The sequence below is a fragment of the Lissotriton vulgaris genome, chromosome 5 (genome assembly GCF_964263255.1).
Source record: "Lissotriton vulgaris chromosome 5, aLisVul1.2, whole genome shotgun sequence".
In the NCBI taxonomy this organism is placed as follows: domain Eukaryota; kingdom Metazoa; phylum Chordata; class Amphibia; order Caudata; family Salamandridae; genus Lissotriton; species Lissotriton vulgaris.
The window spans coordinates 1555207992-1555219999 of NC_141693.1; the positions used below are offsets into that span (position 1 = coordinate 1555207992).

General features: G+C 45.6%; 1 protein-coding gene across 1 annotated transcript in view; it reads right to left on the reverse strand.

The window, feature by feature from the left end:
- Positions 1-12008, reverse strand: part of NFATC4 (nuclear factor of activated T cells 4) — a 339399-nt gene that overhangs the window by 243197 nt on the left and 84194 nt on the right. The window lies entirely within an intron of this gene.

Consider the following 12008-nt stretch of genomic DNA (forward strand, 5'->3'; position numbering starts at 1 on the left):
CCTCATCAAGCGTAGCTAGGAGAACCCCTTGATAGCAGCCAGATGCATTAATTGTTATATAGTAATGTTAAAAAAAACTTGTAAAAGCAAATGAGCATCTTAAAAGACCTCTTGTACATGAGTAATGAAGAGCACAGAGCCATGGATTTCAACGTTTTTGACATTTCCTTACTCGGGTACTGACCTGAATAGTAGCAGTGGGTGAAAGATTCAGCTGACAAAATATGAAGAAGCTACATTTGGTGCTTTTGTGGTTCACCTGCAGAGTACATTTTCTTTTCCATCACTGCCAGACTGCAGCCAAGGGGTGGATTACAAGCCTGAGCACATAAACTGGTCAAGAGGCCCATCTCTCTGTGTGCTGCAAAACATTCCAGAGATATACAAGCTGCCCCAACTATTCTGATTGGCTACCAATCAGAGTGACTGAAACAGTGGGTTGTTTAATTACTTCTGATTGGTTGTCTATTAACAATTAGAACTGGTGTCTGCGTTTAGATTATACTGATTGGTTGTTAGGCAAATCTGGATCGGCTGTCACTTGTGGGGCTCTCTAGCGCGTGTGGGACCCAACCTTTTACTACCTGTGGAAGCAGATCCTGAATGTGGTGAACGCCCCTTTAGATCTGCTACTATAAACAGCAGACATGAAAGGTTTTTTAATGTGCTCACCCTACTGAAGAGTACAAAGTTGTCGATAGCAGACTTGGATCTTTGGGGAAACGATGTCAGTAAGAGAACTGAAACGTCTATGTGTCTACTGCAGAGAGCTGCTTCAACTGTGCAAGGCAGAGGTTTGGAACCCAGTGAGCCATTCATCATTCCAGGGTTAAAAATAAAAACTGTTCATCTGGTTGATATAAACACATCTTATACAAGCTATTGCTGTGGGGCAACCAAGTTTTACTTTCACCCAATTGCAGCACATATCTTTTTGCCAGATAGGTGTTGGTGGCAGGGAGGTGTGTAAAGGGAGAATGAATTGCAAAATGATGGGAACCATCCATGTGTGGCACCTACAAAGTAAACTTATGCTTATGAGTGTACTTCATCTTTCTTCAAGACTTTACGAGAGAAATCCTTCTAGTGAAAAATGTGCTAAATGGTAAAGGGAAGAGAAGTGTGGAACAAAGCAAGTAAAAAGTTAACAAGACAGGAAGAAGCTGAGGAAGAATGACGGTGTGGAAATGAGGGAAGTGCAAGGCACATGTTTAGTGCAAGAATTGTAGTTGTTCTAGGTGCTAGAAACTGGACAAAGGACATGAGAGAATCCTTCCCTCTGTCCAGCCCCTCCTCTGGGAGGAACCACTGAGTCGTCTTAACTTTCCCTCTGTGGATGTAAAGAAAACTGAAGTCTGGACTGGTCACTTGGTGTCCAAATTGGAGGTTGACAGCTTGGTCCATGAAATAGCATTCAGGAGGATTTAAGGACTGGTATGGTATGTTTTCAAGCAGGCTGAAGACAAGGTGAACAAATGGGTCCCAGAAGAGGGTGGGGTGGTAGGTACATGTAGGTGGGTTACTAGGGAGGAGGAAGAAGTTAGAATTTGAAGTTGTATTAGTGAGTTTGGACGTCATAGTGTTTAAGGCAGCAGAGGAAGGTGTAAGCATGTTTCTCTAAGCACAAATGTAGCTCAATAAAGTGGTCTTTTCCTCACTATAGGGTGCATGCCATTGAGGATGCCATACTACCTAATGCCAGTGCCACAATCAAAGCTTGCTTTTCCCTAGAACTGGCAAGTAGGGAAAAAATGGGATGAGTGTAGTGGAAGGAATGGGAATGGTAGGTGGAGCAGAGGGAAGTAGGAAAGTTGTGAGGGAGGAGTATAGAAGCCGAAAGGGGTACAAAAGAAAGGAGCTTCCAAAAGTGGGACTTGAGGGAAATATAAATAAGGAAGAAGAACTTAGACAAAGCTAGAGATAAAGAGAGGATTAGTGAATAGAATTACATTTAGAGGAAAGGGGAAAAGAGCAAAGGGATATAGTTTGAAAAATAAGGATGTGCTACTTTATCTGTCACTGTTTGAACTTTAATAAAAACAAGCATTGGCAAAGCCAATAGGACGCGCCTATGCAAGAGCTATTGGCTTTGCCAATGTGTTTTAGCCAAGTCATTCACTAGCATGGATAATATTCAGCAAGTCTAAAATTTTTGTGATATAAAGGAGAGTGGACTGGAGTAGAGTGGAGTGGAGTGTCGTAGAGTGTTATGGAATGGCATAGAGTGGCGTTGAGTAGAGTGCATTGTCGCGAGTTGAAGGGAGAGTCATGGAGTGGCGTAGAGTGTTGTGGAAGGCATAGAGTGTTGTGGAAGGAGTAGAGTGTTGTCGAATGGAAGGGCATAGACTGGAGTAGAGTAATATAGAGTTGAGTGGAGTAGCATGTCATAGAGTGGCATAGAGTAGAGTGGCATAGAGTGTTGTAGAGATGAGTGGCATTGAGCGAAGTAAATAATATGGAGTGGTGTAGAGGGGGTTGCAAAGAGTGTCATAGAGTAGAGTGGAGTAGAGCAGAGTAGATTATCGTAGAGTTGAGTGGCATTGGGTGTTGCAGTATAGTAGAGTGGAAGGGCATACAGTGGAGAAGAATTTTGTAGTGGAATGGCACAGAGTGTTGTAGAGTTGAGTCTCAGAGTGGCGTATAGTGGAGTGCTGTAGAGTGGCATGGAGTGACATAGGGGAAGTTCCGTAGAGCATTGTAGAGTGGCACATAGTGGAATAGAGTGTTCTAGAGTGGAGTGATGTAGAGTGGAGGGTCACAGAGTGACCTAAAGTGCTTTAGAGTGGCATGGAGTGGAGAAAGTATCAGAGTCGAGTGAAGTGACATAGAGAAGAGTGGCCTAGAGTAAAGTGTCAGAGTGGAGGGGTGAACAGTGGAGTGGAAGGGCTTAGAGTGGGGGGAGTTGAGTGGAGTAGAGTGCCATAGAATGGGGTAGAGGTTAATGGAGTAAAGTGTCAGTGTGGAGTTATTCAGGAGAGGAATCAACTCGGACTAGTAAACAGGAGTTCAGCAAGTTTTCCCCTCTTACCAAAGAAAGAGTGCAAGGACTTATCGCCCATACTAAATCAGGAGCTCTCTCGGACCCTTGCCCTCCAATTATTTTACAAGATATAGTTGAGATGGTAGCAGCCCTTCTCACTACATTAATAAATATTGTCATCACATCAGGACAGTTCCATGATAATTTGAAAAAGGCTCCCATACTTCCTCTGTGGAACATACCTGCTCTCAACCACAACTGTGGAATAAACTTTCTGGGGATCTTCAAAAACAGCAGAACTATACATGCTTTAGGAAACAACTTAAAACCCGGCTTTTTTTGCTCCATCTCTGATCTTATGGTGTTTTAAATCTGGTGCTTAAACCTGTCAGACGCTATTGCCACGACGCCATCAAGCATTCATTCACCTAATACATTTTATCAGTATTGATTTTGTGGAGTGTTGTACAGTGGAGGGTCGTAAAATGGAGTAGAGTAACCTACAGTGAAGTGCAATAGAGGGCAGTGGTGTAGAGTGTTGCAGAGCAGAGTATAGTGGCATAGAGTGCAGTGGTGCAGAGTAGACTGACATAGAGTGCAGTCGCATAGAGTGCATTTGGTTTTGAATAAAGTGGCATAGAGTGCAGTGACCGAGTGCAGTGATACAGAGTAGAGTCGCATAGTGTGCAGTGGTGCAGAGTGGCGTACAGTGGAGTAGCACAATGTAGATTGTGGAGAGGCATAGTGTGGAGTGGAGTAGCACAGAGCGCTGTCAATTAAAGTAGATTGTTTCAGAGTAGAGTGAAGAGATGTAGAGTGGAGAGGTGCAGGGTAGAATGCAGTGGTGTAGAGTAGAATGCCATAGAGTGCAGTGTCGTAGAGTGCAGTGGTGAAGACTAGATTAGAGTGGTGGAGAGAACAATGGTGTAGAGAGCAGTGGCGTAGAGGGTAGTTATGCAGAGTAGAGTGGTGTAGAGTATAATGGCATAAAATGCATTAGTATAGAGTGCACTTGAGTGGCTTAGAGTAGACTTAGAGTGCAGTGGTGCAGAGTAGAATGGCGTAGAGCTCATTGGCAGAGAGTGCAGCATTGCAGAGTAGAGTATCATAAAGTGCAGTGGTGTAGAGTAGCGGAGAGTGCATTGGCGTAGAGTGCCGAGGCAAAGAGTAGAGTGGTGTAGAGAGCAATAGCGTAGAGTACAGTGGTGCACAGTAGAATAGGGTAGAGTGCAATGGTGTAGAGTAGAGTGGCACAGAGTACAATGGAGTACAGTGGATGTTTCAGGATAGAGGGCAGTGGTGTAGAGTGCAGTAGTGCAGAGTAGACTGCCATAAGGTGCATTGGTTTTGAGAAATGTGGTGGGGAATGCCTTGGCATAGAGTACAGTGAAGTAGAGTGCAGTAGTTTAGAGTAGAGTGCAACGGCATAGAGTAGAGTGATGCACAGTAGAGTTGCACGGCGTAGATTGCACTGGATTAGAGTGGAGTGGAGCAAAGTAGAGTATGGTGGCATATAGTGCAGTGTCATGGAGTGTAGTGGCATAGAATAGATTGTTTCAGAGTAGAGTGAAGTAGCGTAGAGCGAAATGGTACATGGTAAAGTGCAGTGGTGTAATGTAAAGTGGCGTAGAGTGCAGTGTCATAAGATGCAGTGACTCAGAATAGATTACAATGGTTTAGAGTGGATTGGCCTAGAGTGAAGTGGCATATAATTTAGCTGAGTAGAGTGGTGTAGAGTTCAGGGAGGAGAGTGCAGTGTTTCAGAGTAGAGTATCATAGAGTGGAATGGTGTGGAGTAGAGTGCTTTGGTGTAGATTGTAGTGGCATAGAGAGAGTGGGGCAGAGTAGAGTGGTTTAGAGATCAGTGGCGTAGAGAACAGTGGTGCAGAGTAGAACACAGTGGCGTAAAGTGCAGTGACATAGAGTGGAGTAGAGTAGAGTATTGCAGAGTAGGGTATAGTGGCATAGTGTACAGTGATGGGAGTAGACTGATGCAGAGTGCATTGGTGATGTGCCGAGTAGAGTTACGATGAATCTTGTAGCGTAGAGTGGAGTAGCATAGAGTGCAGTCTCTTAGATTGTTTCAGAGTAGAGTGAAGTTGTGTAGAGTGGAGTGGAGCAGGGTAGTGTGGAGTGGTGCAGGATAGAGTGCAGTGGTGTAGCGTGGCATAGAGTACAGTGGCTTACAGTAGAGTGTCAAAGTGCAGTGTTGTAGAGTGCATTGGTGCAGAGTAGATTAGAGTGGTGTAGGATGCAGTGGAATAGAGAGCAGTGGTGTAGAGTGGAGTGATACAGAGTAGAGTTGTGTAGAGTGTAATGCATAGAATGCATTAGCATAGAGTGCAGTAGAATAGCTAAGAGTGGAGTACCTTAGAGTAGAGTGCAGTAGTGCAAAATAGAGTGGCGTAGAATTCACTAGCGGAGAGTGCAGCAATGCAGAGTGGTGTGCAGTGGTTAGAGTAGAGTACAGTGGAGTGGAGTGGAGTGGAATGGTGCTCTGTAGATTGCCATAGAGTGCAGTGGTGTAGCATAGAGTGGAGTGGAGTGGAGTACAATGGCGAGGAGTAGATCGTTTTCAGAGTAGAGTGTAGTAGAGTAGAGTGCTGCAGGGTAGACTGGGGGAGTGTAGTGTAGAGTGGCGTGTAGTTTAGTGTTGCAGTGTGCAATTGCGCAGAGTGCAGTGGTGCAGAGTAGATTAGAGTGGCGTGGAGTTGATTGGCGTATAGTGCATTGTTGTAGAGTGTAGTGACGAAGAATGCATTGGTGTATAATGGCGTAGAGTAGAGTGGTGCAAAGTAGAGTGCAGTGGCATATAGAACACTGGTACAGACTAGATCAGTGTAGCGTTCAGTGGCGGAGAGTGCAGTGTTGCAGAGTAGAGTGTCATAGAGTGTAGTGATGTAGAGTACCATACAATTCATTAGCGTAGAGTGCAGTGGCGTTGAGTGGCACAGAGTAAAGTGGTGTAGAGAGCAGTAGCATACAAAAAAGTGGTGCAGAGTAGAATAGAGTGGTGTAGATTGTAATGGAATAGAATAGAGTGGCATTCAGTTCCGTGGAGTAGAGTGCACTACCATAGAGAAGAATATGGCAGAGTAGAGTATAGTGGCTGTGAGAAGTTAGCCTGGAATATGATGTCCACTGGTTCTAGTGGGCACCTTGCACCAGTCTAATCGACCCTTATTGATAGTGGTTGTAAAGTCAACCTTATAGAAAGCTATCCTAGTGGTAGCATGGACCAGCAGTCAATAGGCTAAGACTTCAGAGAGCATGTGAAGCCAGTTGTTTTACCAATTATAATCCCTTGAATACCAAATGAAAGGATACCACACAAGGTATATATCAAATAGATATGTATTTATTCTAAACACAACCCCTCTACACTCTTTATGAGGTCAGAGGTAAAAGTACATCACAAGTTACTCAATTAGCATACGATAAGTTGCACATATACAGTTATGCCCTAGGGGCCTCACGAACCATATACTAAGAAAGTGGTATAAGAACCACGTGAGAGTTAGAAAGCAGGCCTAGGGCCTGTAGAATCGCTGGGGCTACATTAAACAACCAAAGGTTAGGAAGTAGGAGGCCCACGAGAGACGCGTGCAGTGTCTAAACACAGTCTCGAGTTACCATTGACTTATAATGGGAAACAAAGTAGTTACAAAGTTACTGTTTAAGGACACTTCCGGATGGACTAGGATGGAACCCTTTTAAACTAGGGCACTTCGAGAGTCAAGACCCCTGGGAGCACCGGAGTACTCGTGTTACCTCACCCAGGGAAGCCGGGCGCATAGGTGCCTTTTCGTGTCGGGATTCGTCGTCGTTTTCTATGGAGATCTGCAAAGAAGTGCTCTAGGCGACCAGAGGAAAAGTGTCCGGGTGGATCGGTGATGTGAAGAAACTGAAAGCAGAGGGGACAGAGTCTGGGTCACTAGTCAGTGACCAGGAAGGAACCAGGCAATGTTGCGTGCTTGAAGGTGAAGAAGGTGAGTTTGTCTCTTCAGCCATGAAGTCCAGGAGGCATTGACGATGACCAGGCGCTGGATTCGAGCTGTCCCACGGAGGATCTAGTTGACTGTGGTGTCGGTATCCGGATAGGACCCAAAAAGCTTTGGCAACCGCAACCCATGCAGGATGTCGAGATTGGCTTTGTTGTAGACCAGCAAGGTCTGTTATGCTTCTCCTTTCCATGGAAGCTGGAGCAACCAGGATCACACGTTAGATTCAAGATGGCATCTTCAGGAGGCTCACTAACCAACGGTCAAGTAACCGGGAACACGTGTCGAGCACAAATGTAAAGGCGGGGCCCACGGGACACTCGCAGAGTGTGGGGGCCTGAGCTTCAGTTTAAATGATGCTCGGGGCTGGGGCTTCTCGTACCCCAATGCACAACTTACTGAGGCTTCAGAAAAGGAGTGCAGGTAGCAAAATGCAGGATGTCCAAGATGTCCGGTCCCACATCTTTCGTGTCCGCCACGGGTCTCAGCTTTACTGTGGATGTGGGTCGGGGTCAGCGAAGTCCGGAAATCCAGTTCTTGAGTCGCAGAGTGTTCGGGTTCCGGCGGGAGCCTTGAAACTGCCGACCGGCAAAGTTGCTGATGGTGCCTGTTTGAACAGGGTGGTCACTCCTTGACCACAAGGGAGATGTCTTCCGTCTTCGAGTCAGAATAGAATGTCGAAGGTCCAAGAGTTCTGTATCAAAGTTTCTTTCCAGGATAATCTGAAGTCCTGGGGACACAGCTCCTATACTTATACTAAGGATGGGGGCTGGATTACCTGCCTAGGTCCCTCCTATGGGTGGACCTGAGAAGGGGGTGGTTACACCCCTTACCCTTTGTCCAGTTTCTCGCCAGAGCTGGGGCTGGAGTGCCCCAGCAACTGGTTTGAACCGGGCTATGCATGGAGCACCTTGTGTGCCGCAAGCAGAGTCTAGATGCATTCACTGAATGCAGCCCTCCCTGCCCCAAATAATAAAACCCCTGTCTGGGGAGGTGCTGGCACGTCCCTGGACAGGAAACCTACTGTCCAGGCCGCCCTTGCTGGAGTTTCCCCCAGCAACAGGAGGTCAGACTGGTGTCTGGGGCAGCAGTATCCATTTTGTGATGCTGAGGCTCTGTTTAACTTTAATCGGGTAAAGCAGTAACATACATGTCTTTTCCCTCTAGAAGGGTGGAATGCTACCTGCGCCGCCAGAATTGGCAGGAGGGTAGTATTCCAAAGTGTTTGACACCTTACACGACATGTTTTGATAAAGCCAAACCAAAGTTAGCATTAACCGCAAGGATTATAAAGCACTTAAGAGTATATGGTATGGTTATATCATAGAACAGCTATAAGGAGATTGTTCTGAATGCTGCAGAGGGGCTCAGCTCATGCCAGAGCACCCTCTCACCAAAAACCAAGCACTCTGCCTCCAGGATTGTAGAGGCCTACCATAGGAGTGACTCATAGGTGCATATGTGTCTATATATAAGGTAGATATAGGTATACTATATCTGAGTAAGGGGTGATTACACCACCTTACCCAGGCTGTGTGAACAGACCTGTGGTGTCAGTTTGGAAGGCAAAGCAGGGGTGGCACAATACATGCTGCAGCCCCTGGTAGGCCTAGGGTGCACCTATGCCCTGGGTACCTAGGGTACACTATAAAGGGGCTCACATGGGTGACCCAGTAACCAATCTGGTATGTACCTAAAGTACACGGTATCAATTTAGCGGGTGAACAGCTGGGCTGTGGGTCTGATTAGCAGGTCCACAGCCACACTAAAGTCGAAAAACCAGAGAATCACAGCAAAAAGTGGGGGTGACCATAGGAAGCAGACCCTACTCTCCTACAGTGGCATAGAGTACAGTGGTGAAGAGTAGACTGGTGAAGACTGCAACAGCGTACAGTGGTGGAGAGTAGAGTTGCATAGCGTAGATTGGAGTAGCATAGAATGCAGTCAAGGAGAGTAGATTGTTTCAGAGTAGGGTGAAGTGGAGTAGAGTGGAGTAGTGCTGGGTAGAATGCAGTGGTGTAGAGTAGAGTGGCGTACAGTGTCAGAGTGCAGTGTCATTGAGTGCATTGGTGCAGAGTAGATTAGAGAGGCGTAAAGTGGAGTGATGCAGAGCAGAGTGGCATAGAGTGTAATGCCGTAGAATGTATTGGCATAGAGTGCAGTAGAGTGGCATGGAGTACAGTAGATTAGAGTAGAGTGAGGTTGTGCAAAATAGAGTGGTTGAGAGTGCAGCACTGCAGAGTACAGTATCGTAAAGTGCAGTGGTGTAGAGTGCAGTGGAAGACAGTTGAGTGGTGTATGGTAGAGTAGCTTAGTGAGCATTGGCGTAGAGTACAGTGATGCACAGTAGAATTGACTAGAGTATAGTGACATAGAATGCAATGGTGTATAGTGGTATAGAGTGCTGTGGAGTAGAGTAGAGTAGAGTGGTGTAGAGCAGAGCGCAGTAGAGTCCAGTGGCTCTGAATGCACTGGCGTAGAGTGAAGTGCTCTAGACTGGAGTAGGGTAGAGTGCATTGGCGAAGGGTGCAGTGGTGCAGAGTAGCGTAGACTGCATTGGCATAGAGTAGAGTTGTGTAGAATTGAGAGGTGTAGGGTGGTGGAGTGATGCACAGTAAACTGCAATGGTGTGGAGTCGTGCAGAGTTTACTGTATTGGTGTAAAGGGGAGTATGCATAGTGTGCTAGTGCACTGCCATTACAAAAAACACATTTTCAATTGAAATGACCATTACATTTTCACAGACATACCATTTTACTTATAAACTACACAGCGCACAAATGATAATGACCACCAGAACCTGGCTTCTATGGGAATTCACAAGGGCATATCATCAAGCCCATTATAGCTGCTTTAGCAGCAGTTTCCTGCCGATCAAAGCAGCGATAATGTATCGCCCTTGCTTGATAATATGGCCCCTAGTTTCCATACAGGCCGACATGTGGGAAAACGTACCTTTAAAAAAGAAATCGGGGTGATTGCCCCATTAGCTTGGATGGGGTGGAGTCAAGTGACATTTGAATTACAGCAAAGAATACAGATTAGATTAAACATGAGTACACTTCTGCAAGATTTGTGCTGTAGCTGAATATGCGAAGTTTTTCTGAAGGATTTTTGACCCAAATAGTATCCCCTGCATAAAACTTAAACCATACTGACAGATATTACATCATTTGAATGGTTATTTTCTTTTTTTTATATTAAATATAATCGGTATCATTTGGTGCAAATTGTAAATTGAATAGAGCAATAAAGGTTCATTTACTCGAAATTGTCAAATACACACAGCTATACAGAACCAGATGGTTTATTAAAGCTAAGATCCCATCAAAATTAGTCCAACAATCTCAGCAATGTCTGTTCTCTAGTTCTCAACAGCATCCTTCAACATGATTCTATTTAATCTAATATGCTTATCAGTATCCTGTCACGTGTCTATAATGTAACTTATTCTCCATTAATGCATTCCTTGTATGCACTTTAACGTGTGGTTATTTTCAGGTTGAAAATGTCATATGCCAAAATTGAATAATCCACTTGCTATTCAAATGCTTTAGTATCTTTTATCTGCGTGAGTGTGTAAGAGGCCAGGTGTGACGCAGGATAGAAACGACTCTAGCTGATCCAAAGCCCTCATGTTTCTCATGTCCATTTTGGATCTGCTCATCCTTGCACTCCTGGACTCATCGTCAGATTGACCCTACTATAAATCAGTACTACAAATCAGTACTATAAATCAGTACTATAAATCCCTTGTGGCAAAGAAAAAAACTATACTGTGTGAGCTACTGGCGAAGGGATTGAAGAAATATAAGACTTCTGTGTATCAAGCCATGGTACTACCATAAAGTCTTTGATTTTGATTCAAGGTTTACAATGCGCCATAGTAATTATTGTAATCATTATCTGTGTTTGCACACCTTCTCAAAAGCGGGTTTCCTTACATACGCTAGAACAGTAATTGGTGTTAAAATGGAGCATCACAAACAGTATCATTTAAAAAAAAAAATTTATGCTTAGGAAGAACCCCAAACCTCCAACAAAAACATAAGTACACAGGCAATCTGTGTGTTCTGGTTTTTTTATTTGGATCAAATTTATTTTTATTGGGTTCAGCCAAGCAATATAACACATTTGGTAACACAATATGACCTTGCGCTCTGTTCCCCTCCCGTCGGAGCTCACAAACCCTGGAGTTCTGAGCTTTGGGATTGAGTGTCTTGTGTCCATGTTAGCTTGAATGATGAGGGCCCGTGGAAACCTTGCAAGCTGGAACCCTTATATCCGCACCCCTCCCTCGCCCCTCCCTAACCCCAACTGTCCCAAGTCTCCCCAAACCGTCCACCCCCCGCCCCCCACCCCTCGGTGTGTCCAACCATCGCCAGTGCTTGAGGGGACTCAGTCTAGGCCTTGTGCGTTTCCTCCTTCGTTCCATTGCGGAATTCATCAGAGAGTCTGAGGACCCGCAGGTACTTCGGGCATGTGAGCTCTGTGAATTCTTGGGTGAGTAGGGTGAGAATCGGCTGCCATGTTTCTTTAAATGCGTCAGATGTTTGTGTGAGCGCAGCTTGGATCCTCTCCATCCCCATAATGTACCACAGTCGGTGCAACCACCCTGTGTGTGTGGGTTTCCTGGCCGTTCCCCAGAGGGAGAGGATGTGCTGTGTTGCTGCCCCAATTGCCAGACCCATCTGCTTCCCTCTGATGGATTTGAGTGGTAACATGAGTCTGTCGGAGGGGCCGAGGATTGTGTATGCCGAGAAATGGGGAAGTTCCGTCTCGAAATATACATCTATGTCTCTGAGCACCCCCTCCCAGTAATCCTGCACTTCCACACATTCCCACAGTATATGTGTCATGGTCCCTGTTTGTCCACACCCCCTCCAACATGCGGGATCTCTCCGTGGGTTACTTTGATGTAGGCGTTCTGGTGTCAGATGCCAGTAATAGGCCACTTTCACCGCCGATTCTTTGCTGGCTGTGTTCCTATCCGTGTGATGCGCTCTGTAGTATATATCCTGCCACTC